The sequence below is a fragment of the Oncorhynchus kisutch genome, linkage group LG6, assembly GCF_002021735.2.
Source record: "Oncorhynchus kisutch isolate 150728-3 linkage group LG6, Okis_V2, whole genome shotgun sequence".
NCBI lineage: Eukaryota > Metazoa > Chordata > Actinopteri > Salmoniformes > Salmonidae > Oncorhynchus > Oncorhynchus kisutch.
The window spans coordinates 54,883,424-54,893,401 of record NC_034179.2 but is presented as its reverse complement, the minus strand read 5'-3'; positions in this window follow the sequence as shown (position 1 = coordinate 54,893,401).

Sequence of the window (9,978 nt, the reverse complement as noted above, 5' to 3'; positions counted from 1 at the left end):
CATGAAGATGGCTGCCTGCACCAGAAAATCCCATTACATTTTCACTTGTCCTCCACAATGATGTCTCTCCTAGAATAATTTACCACCGACAGGCAGGCCTTCAAGATCCAAGGAGGTTGAGGCCCTATAGAGCGGTCAATGCATAGTAATTTAATTTGAAATAATATTGGCGGGGAATGGAGACAAACCCAGGTCGCTGGAGTGAATGGCAAACAGCATGGGTTAACCTACTTGGTGGGAATTGTAGTGTGGCTTATATAGTCAGGATCACTACAGTGCCCCCATTTCAAACGGGAAGGCACGTCCTCGTGCTTTGACCTACCGTGGCCTGCTCACATGTCTGGCCATGCATTCTGATAGCCTCACGGCCACCATTCCACTTCTGACACCAATGTAACAAACAGCAAGGCAGGGAAGTGAACCCTGTGTGAAAGGAAAACACCCAACACATCATCACACCAAAAAGGTTAACCCACTTCGTGGGAATTGTAATGTGGCTCATATAGCACGGATCGCTACAATATTTTATGTTTACACTTGATGTGTTGATTTGGGTGATTTTTTTTGTTTAAGTCTATTTTTACACGTTTTTACAAGTTACAAATGTTTATTTCTTAGATTGTACGGATAAAGTGTTTTTTTTACCATATTTTGAGTGATACCTCACAAATATGTAATAATTATGATCATGAAACAGAGTCTTTTCAAGAGATAAATCCATAAGAAATATGTCAGGTGTTTGCCGCAACAGTTTGAGGACTGGGGGTTGAGGCCAGGTCTAGAATCCCGGTTTCAACTCCTCCTAGAGTTTTGCTTCGGTACTGCAGTTTAACTGACTCTCGGCCGAGAAAGGCCATTTCCAAAGACGACCACAAAAAAAATTAATATTACAATATTCGTAATAAGACATTTTGGTCATCACCTTTGTGCAGAAAACATCCATTGAATTATTCAAATATTTGTCGCTGAGGCCGTTTTTTTCCAGCACTCACAGCTGAAGATATTAAAATGTTCTATTCATGCAATGTCTGCCATGTTTTTTGATTATGTCGTCGGTGCTCGCGCTGCTCCCTGAGCGCACTTGATGCCGCATTCAAGGGCTAGTAGGAACTAGGAACCTCAGACATTTTCGACTTGCTAACCGGGTGAACGCGGCACGTGCATAACTACAACCCATTATCAAGTCGAACATTTCCGAGTTTCCTAGTTCAGGTGAGCACGTGAACGCGGCACGAGTGCTAGTTCGCATGTGATGTTTGTCCGTATAAACTGGTTGCAACCTGGATATAGACGGTTCATGAATCAGTGTATGTGAACTTGAGTAGATTACCTTGAAAACAACGATCGGAAAAAGTCTCCAGTTCTTATTATACCTCAGTGGTTGAGGCCTACCAAAACAAAAGATAAACTTGAAACTAGCACATATTTCCAGGACCCGGTTTCCCAGAAGCATCTAAAGGCTAAGTTCATCGTTAAAACCTTCGTAGGAGCATCATTAAATATTTGAGCTGTTTCCCAAAAACATTGTTATTAACGCTGCTCTTGAAAACGCTCGTTATCTTGTGCCTGCCTCAGTTCACTCATAAAACACGCTTCCTGCCATCCAGGACCTCTATACCAGACGGTGTCAGAGGAAGGCCCTAACAATGATCAAAGACTCCAGCCACACTAGTCATAGACTGTTCTCTCCGCTACCGCATGACACGCGGTACCGGAGCGGTCCAAAGGGCTTCTTAACAGCTTCTACCTCCAAGCCATAAGACTCCTGAACATCTAATCAAATGGCTACCCAGACAATTCGCTTTAATAACTCTACCTACATGTACATATTACCTCAATTACCTCGACTAACCGGTGCCCCTGCACTGTACTGGTATCTCCTATTGTTATTTTACAGCTGCTCTTGAATTATTTGTTTCTTTTTTTCCGGTTAGGGCTTGTATTTCACTCTAAGGTCTACCTTTTGTATTCGGCGCATGTGACAAATAAAATATGATTTTATTTGAAAACAGCTAAGTGCGTCGTTGGATGTTTTTTAGCCCTCACATTTTATAAACAGAATATCTCTGCTGAACAGGATAAATCACGTGATTCTATCTCTGTGACTACGGATAACTTCAGAACAAAGTTGACTATAAATAGAAAGGTGCCAATGTCTTTGCAACTGATACCAACAAGTGACGTATAAAAAGATGATTCAAATGAAAACTGAGATAACTGCAGGCAAATATAAACCGTAGGCTATAGGCCTATTTCAACCACATTGAAATACATGTAAATGTTCTATCCATTGAGCTCCATTAGGCTACTGTCTGTGATTTGTCTCAATATATTTCATGATGTGTAGCCTAACATGTGTGCAATGATGTTCCAAATCAGTGATTTAATGCATTTTTATTGGGTAAGCATTAGAATATGCCGCCTCAATATTTTCAGCCATAGGCGGTAATATTTCTCTAGGTGCTGACCCCTCGTCAGTATTGTGAAATAATTATAATGTTAAAGAAAGATTTGAATGGAGAAGGCTGATCCAAGAGCAGTGCTCCCTTTTTTCTCGTTCCTATCAGTATCTCTCTGCGCGGGAAATGCGTGTCACATCTTCGGCCTTGTAGGAAATATTCATTGTTAAAACCCTCGTAAGATTAAATTCCATCGCTATCGGGAAACCGGCCCAATATAATTGTGATTCTACTTTCTTGCAATAGGCTGCGTTTACTTAGACAGCTCAATTCTGATCTTTGTTTTTCATTCATTGGTATTTTTGACCAATCATATCAGCTCTGAAAAAGATTTTGTGTAAAAATCTGATGTGACTGGTCAAAAGACCAATTTGTGGAAAAAATATAAAAATTGGGCTGCCTGTGTAGGCTACCACAATGCAGCCTATTAGGCTACACCAAGAGACAAAATCTACACAAAACTATCAAATAGAACAATAAACATCTGCATATAAAAATAACCAGAGCCAGCTAGGCTGCCAAACAGCAAAAAGTCTGACCTAATCAATTCAGTTAAAATAGCTCAATCAAATATGTGTATACCTGTGTATTTTACTGGAGAAGAGATAGCAGAGAGGGTTCTGATTCCGAATCGTCTCTGATTATTTATTTACATAGGCTTAGACATCAATCTTGAGGGGAGGAATAATGACCAAGGTTAAATTGGACTATTCTTGACCCTTTAGGTCAATATTTACGTGTCTTAGTATCCTTTTTTCCTGACACTCGACCCATGCTAGCACAACCTGGCCGGGTGGGCACCACAGAGAAAAAAAATACATATGGAACCCGACATGCGGTAATGGCAGCAAGTAGGTGAGGATGCTGCGATGGAGGATATGGAGAGAAGGTTGGAGAAGCAACAGCTGTGCTGGAATGCAAAACAATATGGATGATGGTTGTGATGATATGGAGCGGGAGGATGAGGGTTAAGGACCTGAATGGTCTGTAGTGGAAAGTAATAGGAAAAAGAGAGACCATGCTACAGAAAGGAGTGGCGCTTCTAGTGCAGAGAGTGTGAAGAGGCCGAAGGTAGGGAACAAGAGTAATAATGTGTTGGAGAGGGAAGTTATGATGGTATTTAATGTGACCACAGGGTCGCATCTACATACACCTACAGTGCCTTGCGAAAGTATTCGGCCCCCTTGAACTTTGCGACCTTTTGCCACATTTCAGGCTTCAAACATAAAGATATAAAACTGTATTTTTTTGTGAAGAATCAACAACAAGTGGGACACAATCATGAAGTGGAACGACATTTATTGGATATTTCAAACCTTTTTAACAAATCAAAAACTGAAAAATTGGGCGTGCAAAATTATTCAGCCCCTTTACTTTCAGTGCAGCAAACTCTCTCCAGAAGTTCAGTGAGGATCTCTGAATGATCCAATGTTGACCTAAATGACTAATGATGATAAATACAATCCACATGTGTGTAATCAAGTCTCCGTATAAATGCACCTGCACTGTGATAGTCTCAGAGGTCCGTTAAAAGCGCAGAGAGCATCATGAAGAACAAGGAACACACCAGGCAGGTCCGAGATACTGTTGTGAAGAAGTTTAAAGCCGGATTTGGATACAAAAAGATTTCCCAAGCTTTAAACATCCCAAGGAGCACTGTGCAAGCGATAATATTGAAATGGAAGGAGTATCAGACCACTGCAAATCTACCAAGACCTGGCCGTCCCTCTAAACTTTCAGCTCATACAAGGAGATGCAGCCAAGAGGCCCATGATCACTCTGGATGAACTGCAGAGATCTACAGCTGAGGTGGGAGACTCTGTCCATAGGACAACAATCAGTCGTATATTGCACAAATCTGGCCTTTATGGAAGAGTGGCAAGAAGAAAGCCATTTCTTAAAGATATCCATAAAAAGTGTCGTTTAAAGTTTGCCACAAGCCACCTGGGAGACACACCAAACATGTGGAAGAAGGTGCTCTGGTCAGATGAAACCAAAATTGAACTTTCTGGCAACAATGCAAAACGTTATGTTTGGCGTAAAAGCAACACAGCTCATCACCCTGAACACACATCATCCCCACTGTCAAACATGGTGGTGGCAGCATCATGGTTTGGGCCTGCTTTTCTTCAGCAGGGACAGGGAAGATGGTTAAAATTGATGGGAAGATGGATGGAGCCAAATACAGGACCATTCTGGAAGAAAACCTGATGGAGTCTGCAAAAGACCTGAGACTGGGACGGAGATTTGTCTTCCAACAAGACAATGATCCAAAACATAAAGCAAAATCTACAATGGAATGGTTCAAAAATAAACATATCCAGGTGTTAGAATGGCCAAGTCAAAGTCCAGACCTGAATCTGAATCTGTGGAAAGAACTGAAAACTGCTGTTCACAAATGCTCTCCATCCAACCTCACTGAGCTCGAGCTGTTTTGCAAGGAGGAATGGGAAAAAATTTCAGTCTCTCGATGTGCAAAACTGATAGAGACATACCCCAAGCGACTTACAGCTGTAATCGCAGCAAAATGTGGCGCTACAAAGTATTAACTTAAGGGGGCTGAATAATTTTGCACCCCCAATTTTTCAGTTTTTGATTTGTTAAAAAAGTTTGAAATATCCAATAAATGTCGTTCCACTTCATGATTGTGTCCCACTTGTTGTTGATTCTTCACAAAAAATACAGTTTTATATCTTTATGTTTGAAGCCTGAAATGTGGCAAAAGGTCGCAAAGTTCAAGGGGGCCGAATACTTTCGCAAGGCACTGTACATCCAATTAACCAATGACATAAAGAAAGAGATAGGTGGAAAAAAATAGCCCCGTTCATTGAAATGGTAGACTGCTTTATATTCTGTACTAGACATGCTCAGCAGGGGACGATTCTTCAAATGTAAACCCTCAATTTGAATAGGATCAAAAGCCATGTTCCTGGTGCTAAGTTGAAGGGAGTCATTTCTGGGATCCCACTAGTATGTCCATAGATGATATTAAAGAAAATGTGAAGGGATTCAGTGATTGGGGAAAAGGTTGATCAGTAGGAAAGAGGGTCAAATAAATGAAAGCTTATCAGTGCTACTGAGGTTTGAGAAAGTTTTGCCTAGTCAAAGAATTTGTCCCATCCGCATCCGAGTTTTAAATGCCAAAGAATGGGACATGTACAGTGCATTTGGAAAGTATTCAGACCCCTTGACTTTTTACACATTTTGTTGCGTTACAACCTTATATTCTAAAATGTATTTTTTTTCCATCATTCTACACACATTACCCCATAATGACAAAACAAAAACAGGTTTTTAGAAATGTTTAGAAATGTATTCAAAATAAAAAACTGAAATATTACATTTACATAAGTATTCAGACCCTTTACACAGTACTTTGTTGAAGTACCTTTGGCCGCAATTAATGTATCGAGTCTTCAGTGGGTATGACACTACAAGCTTGGCACACCTGTATTTGGGGAGTTTCTACATTTCTTCTCTGTAGATCCTCTCAAGCTCTGTCAGCTTGGATGGGGAGCGTCGCTGCACAGCTATTTTCAGGTCTCTCCAGAGATGTTCGATTGGGTTCAAGTCCGGGCACTGGCTGGGCCACTCAAGGACATTCAGAGACATTCCTCCGAAGCCACTCCAGTATTGTCTTGGCTGTGTGCTTAGGGTCATTGTCCTGTTGGAAGGTGAACCTTCACCCCAGTCTGAGGTCCTGAGTGCTCTGGAGCAGGTTTTCATCAAGGATCTCTCTGTACTTTGCTCCGTTCATCTTTCCCTTGATCCTGACTAGTCTCCCAGTCCCTGCCGCTGAAAAACATTCCCACAGCATGATGCTGCCACCACCATGTTTCACCGTGGGGATGGTGCAAGGTTTCCTCCAGATGTGCCGCTCAGCATTCAGGCCAAAGAGTTCAATCTTGGTTTCATCAGAACAGAGAATCTTGTTTCTCATGTTCCGAGAGTCAACTCCAAGCGAGCTGTCACGCGCCTTTTACTGAGGAGTGGCTTCCGTCTGACCACTCTACCATAAAGGCCTGATTGATGGAGTGTTGCAGAGAGGGTTGTCCTTCTGGAAGGTTCTCCCATCTCCACAGAGGAACTCTTGAGCTCTGTCAGAGTGACCATCGGGTTCTTGGTCACCTCCCTGACCAAGGCCCTTCTTCCCCAATTGCTCAGTTTGGCCGGACGGACAGCTCTAGGAAGAGTCTTGGTGGTTCTAAACTTATTCCATTTAAGAATGAAAGAGGCCACTGTGTTCTTGGGGACTTTCAATGCTGCAGACGTTTTTGGCACCCTTCCCCAGATCTGTGCCTCGACACAATCCTGTCTCGGAGCTCTACGGACAATTCCTTCGACCTCATGGCTTGGTTATGCTCTGACATGCACTGTCAACTGTGGGACCTTATATAGACAGGTGTGTGCCTTTCCAAATCAAGTCCATTAAATTGAATCTACCGTCTCAAGGATGATCAATGAAAACAGGATGCACCTGAGCTCAATTTTCTAGCTGCTCAGTGTAAATAAAGAAAATGTGCCAATTGTGGAGGGGATCATGGTTACGATGACTGTGGGAACAATTTGAAGGCTAAGTGTTCTAATTGTGGGGAGAACACAGTGCAGAATTTGGTGGATGCCAGGTGCAGAGAGGCCCAGAGATACATAATCAAATCAAATTGTATTTGTCACATGCTGTCACGCCCTGGCCATAGAGAGGCTTTTATTCTCTATTTTGGTTAGGCCAGGGTGTGACTAGGGTGGGCATTCTAGTTTCTTTACTTCTATATTTTCTGTTTAGCTGTTTAGTTGCCTGACAGAACTGTGCGCTTTCGTTTTTCTACTTTGTTATTTTGTTGCGGTGTTCAGTTTAATAAATATCATGAATGCCTACCACGCTGCACCTTGGTCTCCTTCTTCAACCCACGAGAGTTGTGACACATGCTTTGTGAACAGGTGTAGACTAACAGTGAAATTTACAGGCTCTTCTCAACAATGTAGAGAAAAAAAATGAAAAAAAATGAAAAATAATAACACAAGGAATAAATGCACAATGACGATAACTTGGCTATACGGGGTACCAGTACCGAGTCGATGTGCAGAGGTACGAGGTAATTGAGTTAGATACTGTCTTTACATATAGATAGTGATAAAGTGACTAGGTAACAGGATAGGTAATAAACAGTAATAGCAGCAAATGTGATGAGTCAAAAAAGGGTCAATGCAGATTGTAACTATTTAACTAACTATTTAGTAGTCTTATGGCTTGGATGTAGAAGCTGTTCAGGGTCCTGTTGGTTCCAGACTTTGTGCATTGGTACCACTTGCCGTGCGGTAGCATAGAGAACAGTCTATGACTTGGGTGGCTGGAGTATTTGACCATTTTTAGGACCTTCCTCTGACACCGCCTGGTATGGAGGCCCTGGATGGCAGGGAGCTCAGGCACCAGTGATGTACTGGGCCGTACACACTACCCTCTGTAGTACCTTGCGGTCGGATGCCAAGCAGTTGACATACCAAGCGGTGATGCAGCCAGTCAAGATGCTCTCAGTGGTGCTGCTGTATAACTTTTTGAGGACCTGAAGGCCCATGATGAATATTTTCAGCCTCCTGAGGGGTAATAGGCGTTGTCATGCCCTCTTCACGACTGTGTTGGTGTGTGTGGACCATGATAATTCTTTACTGATGTGGACACCGAGGAACTTGAAGCTCTTGACCTGTTCCACAACAGCCACGTCGATGTGAATGGGAACGTGCTCGGCCCTCCGTTTCCTGTAGTCCACGATCAACTCCTTTGTCTTGCTGACGTTGAGGGAGAGGTTGTTGTCCTGGCACCAGACTGCAAGGTCTCTGACCTCCTCTCTGTAGGCTGTCTCGTCATTGTCAGTGATCAGGCCTATCACCATTGTGTCATCTGCAAACGTAATAATGGCGTTGGAATCGTGCATGGCTATGCAGTCGTGGGTGAACAGGGAGTACAGGAGGGGACTAAGCACACACCCCTGAGGGTCAGCGTGGCGGATGTGTTGTTAGCTACCGTCACCACCTGGGGACGGCCCGTCAAGAAATCCAGGATCCATTTGCAGTTTGAGGTGTTTAATTCCAGGTTTCTTAGCTTAGTGATGAACTGTAGTCAATTCACAGCCTTCTCATGTAGGTGTTCCTTTTGTCTAGGTGTGAAAGGGCAGTGTGGAGTGCAATAGAGATTGCGTCATCTGTGGATCTGTTGGGGCGATATGCGAATTGGGGCGGCTCCAGGTTGTCTGGAGTAATGGTGTTGATGTCAGCCATGACCAGCCTTTCAAAGCATTTCATGGCAATATACGTGAGTGCTATGGGGCGATAGCCAGTTTACCTTGGCGTTCTTGGGCACAGGGACTATGGTGGTCTGCTTGAAACATGTAGGTATTACAGACTGGGTCAGTTAGAGGTTGAAGATGTCAGTAAAGGCACCTGCCAGCTTGTCAACACATGCTCTTGAGTACACGTGCAGGTAATCCGTCTGAATGTTAAGCTGTTTAAATGTTAACCTGTCTTACTCACATCGGCTACGGAGAGTGTGATCACACAGTCGTCCAGAAGCAATCATGATGTCTCATATGCAGAGGCTGTAAAACAGACTGGTGGAACTACTAGGCGGACTGATGGAGCTACCATGGCTGCTTCTACTAGTCCTGACATGGTTTTGAGGCCTGTTCAGAAATATTGCTCCCATAAATATGCTGTATCAAAACACTTTGATAGTAAATTAAATGGACTTCATAGTTTTCATTGGAAAAATTATTAACATGACACGGATTGAGGAAAGCAGAAATGCCAGGATGAAGATTATTGAGGATACGGCAACAATTATTATGGGTAACATATGTTACTGTCGACAGGATTTTTAAAATGCTGAATAATCCAAATTTTGGATTGTCTCAGCATGATAGAGATTAAGTGTGAAGATGTTGGATGAGGTTGGGGGGGGGGGGGGGGGGGGGGGTTGTTATAAATTTGTAACATTTTATTTGATTTTGTCTTAGTACAGAATTAGGCAAACCATGATTGATCACACACTTCCGCACAATAGATGGCGACATGCACCTTAAACTTTTGTTTTCGGACCACCATTATACCACAGAGTTTATATTATGATTATACCATAGAAGAAGAAAAAACAGACAGTTCGCCACGACGGTGAGCTAACCATCTCTGGCTAAAGGGGTTGCAGTGAAACCCTACAGGATGACCTTCATTCAAACTAGGAAGTGAAATAGAATCCATCGTTCTATATTGTGGTAGGCAGCTGTGCTGGACTGTGGTCGACACGGATGATACTTCTGATGGTATGGGTGGGGTTAGTGAAAGTCAAATATTTGGGTCTATGGCTCAATGAGCAATTACATGGAAAGATCATGTCAAGACATGTTGAAACAAAGTGTAAGAATGTGGTGCATCTTATGCGCTCGGTCACTGGTTATGAATCTGGTGCTGACTGACCATCGTTGATAGATATTTATAGAGATCTGATCAGGACGACAATTGATTACGGGTG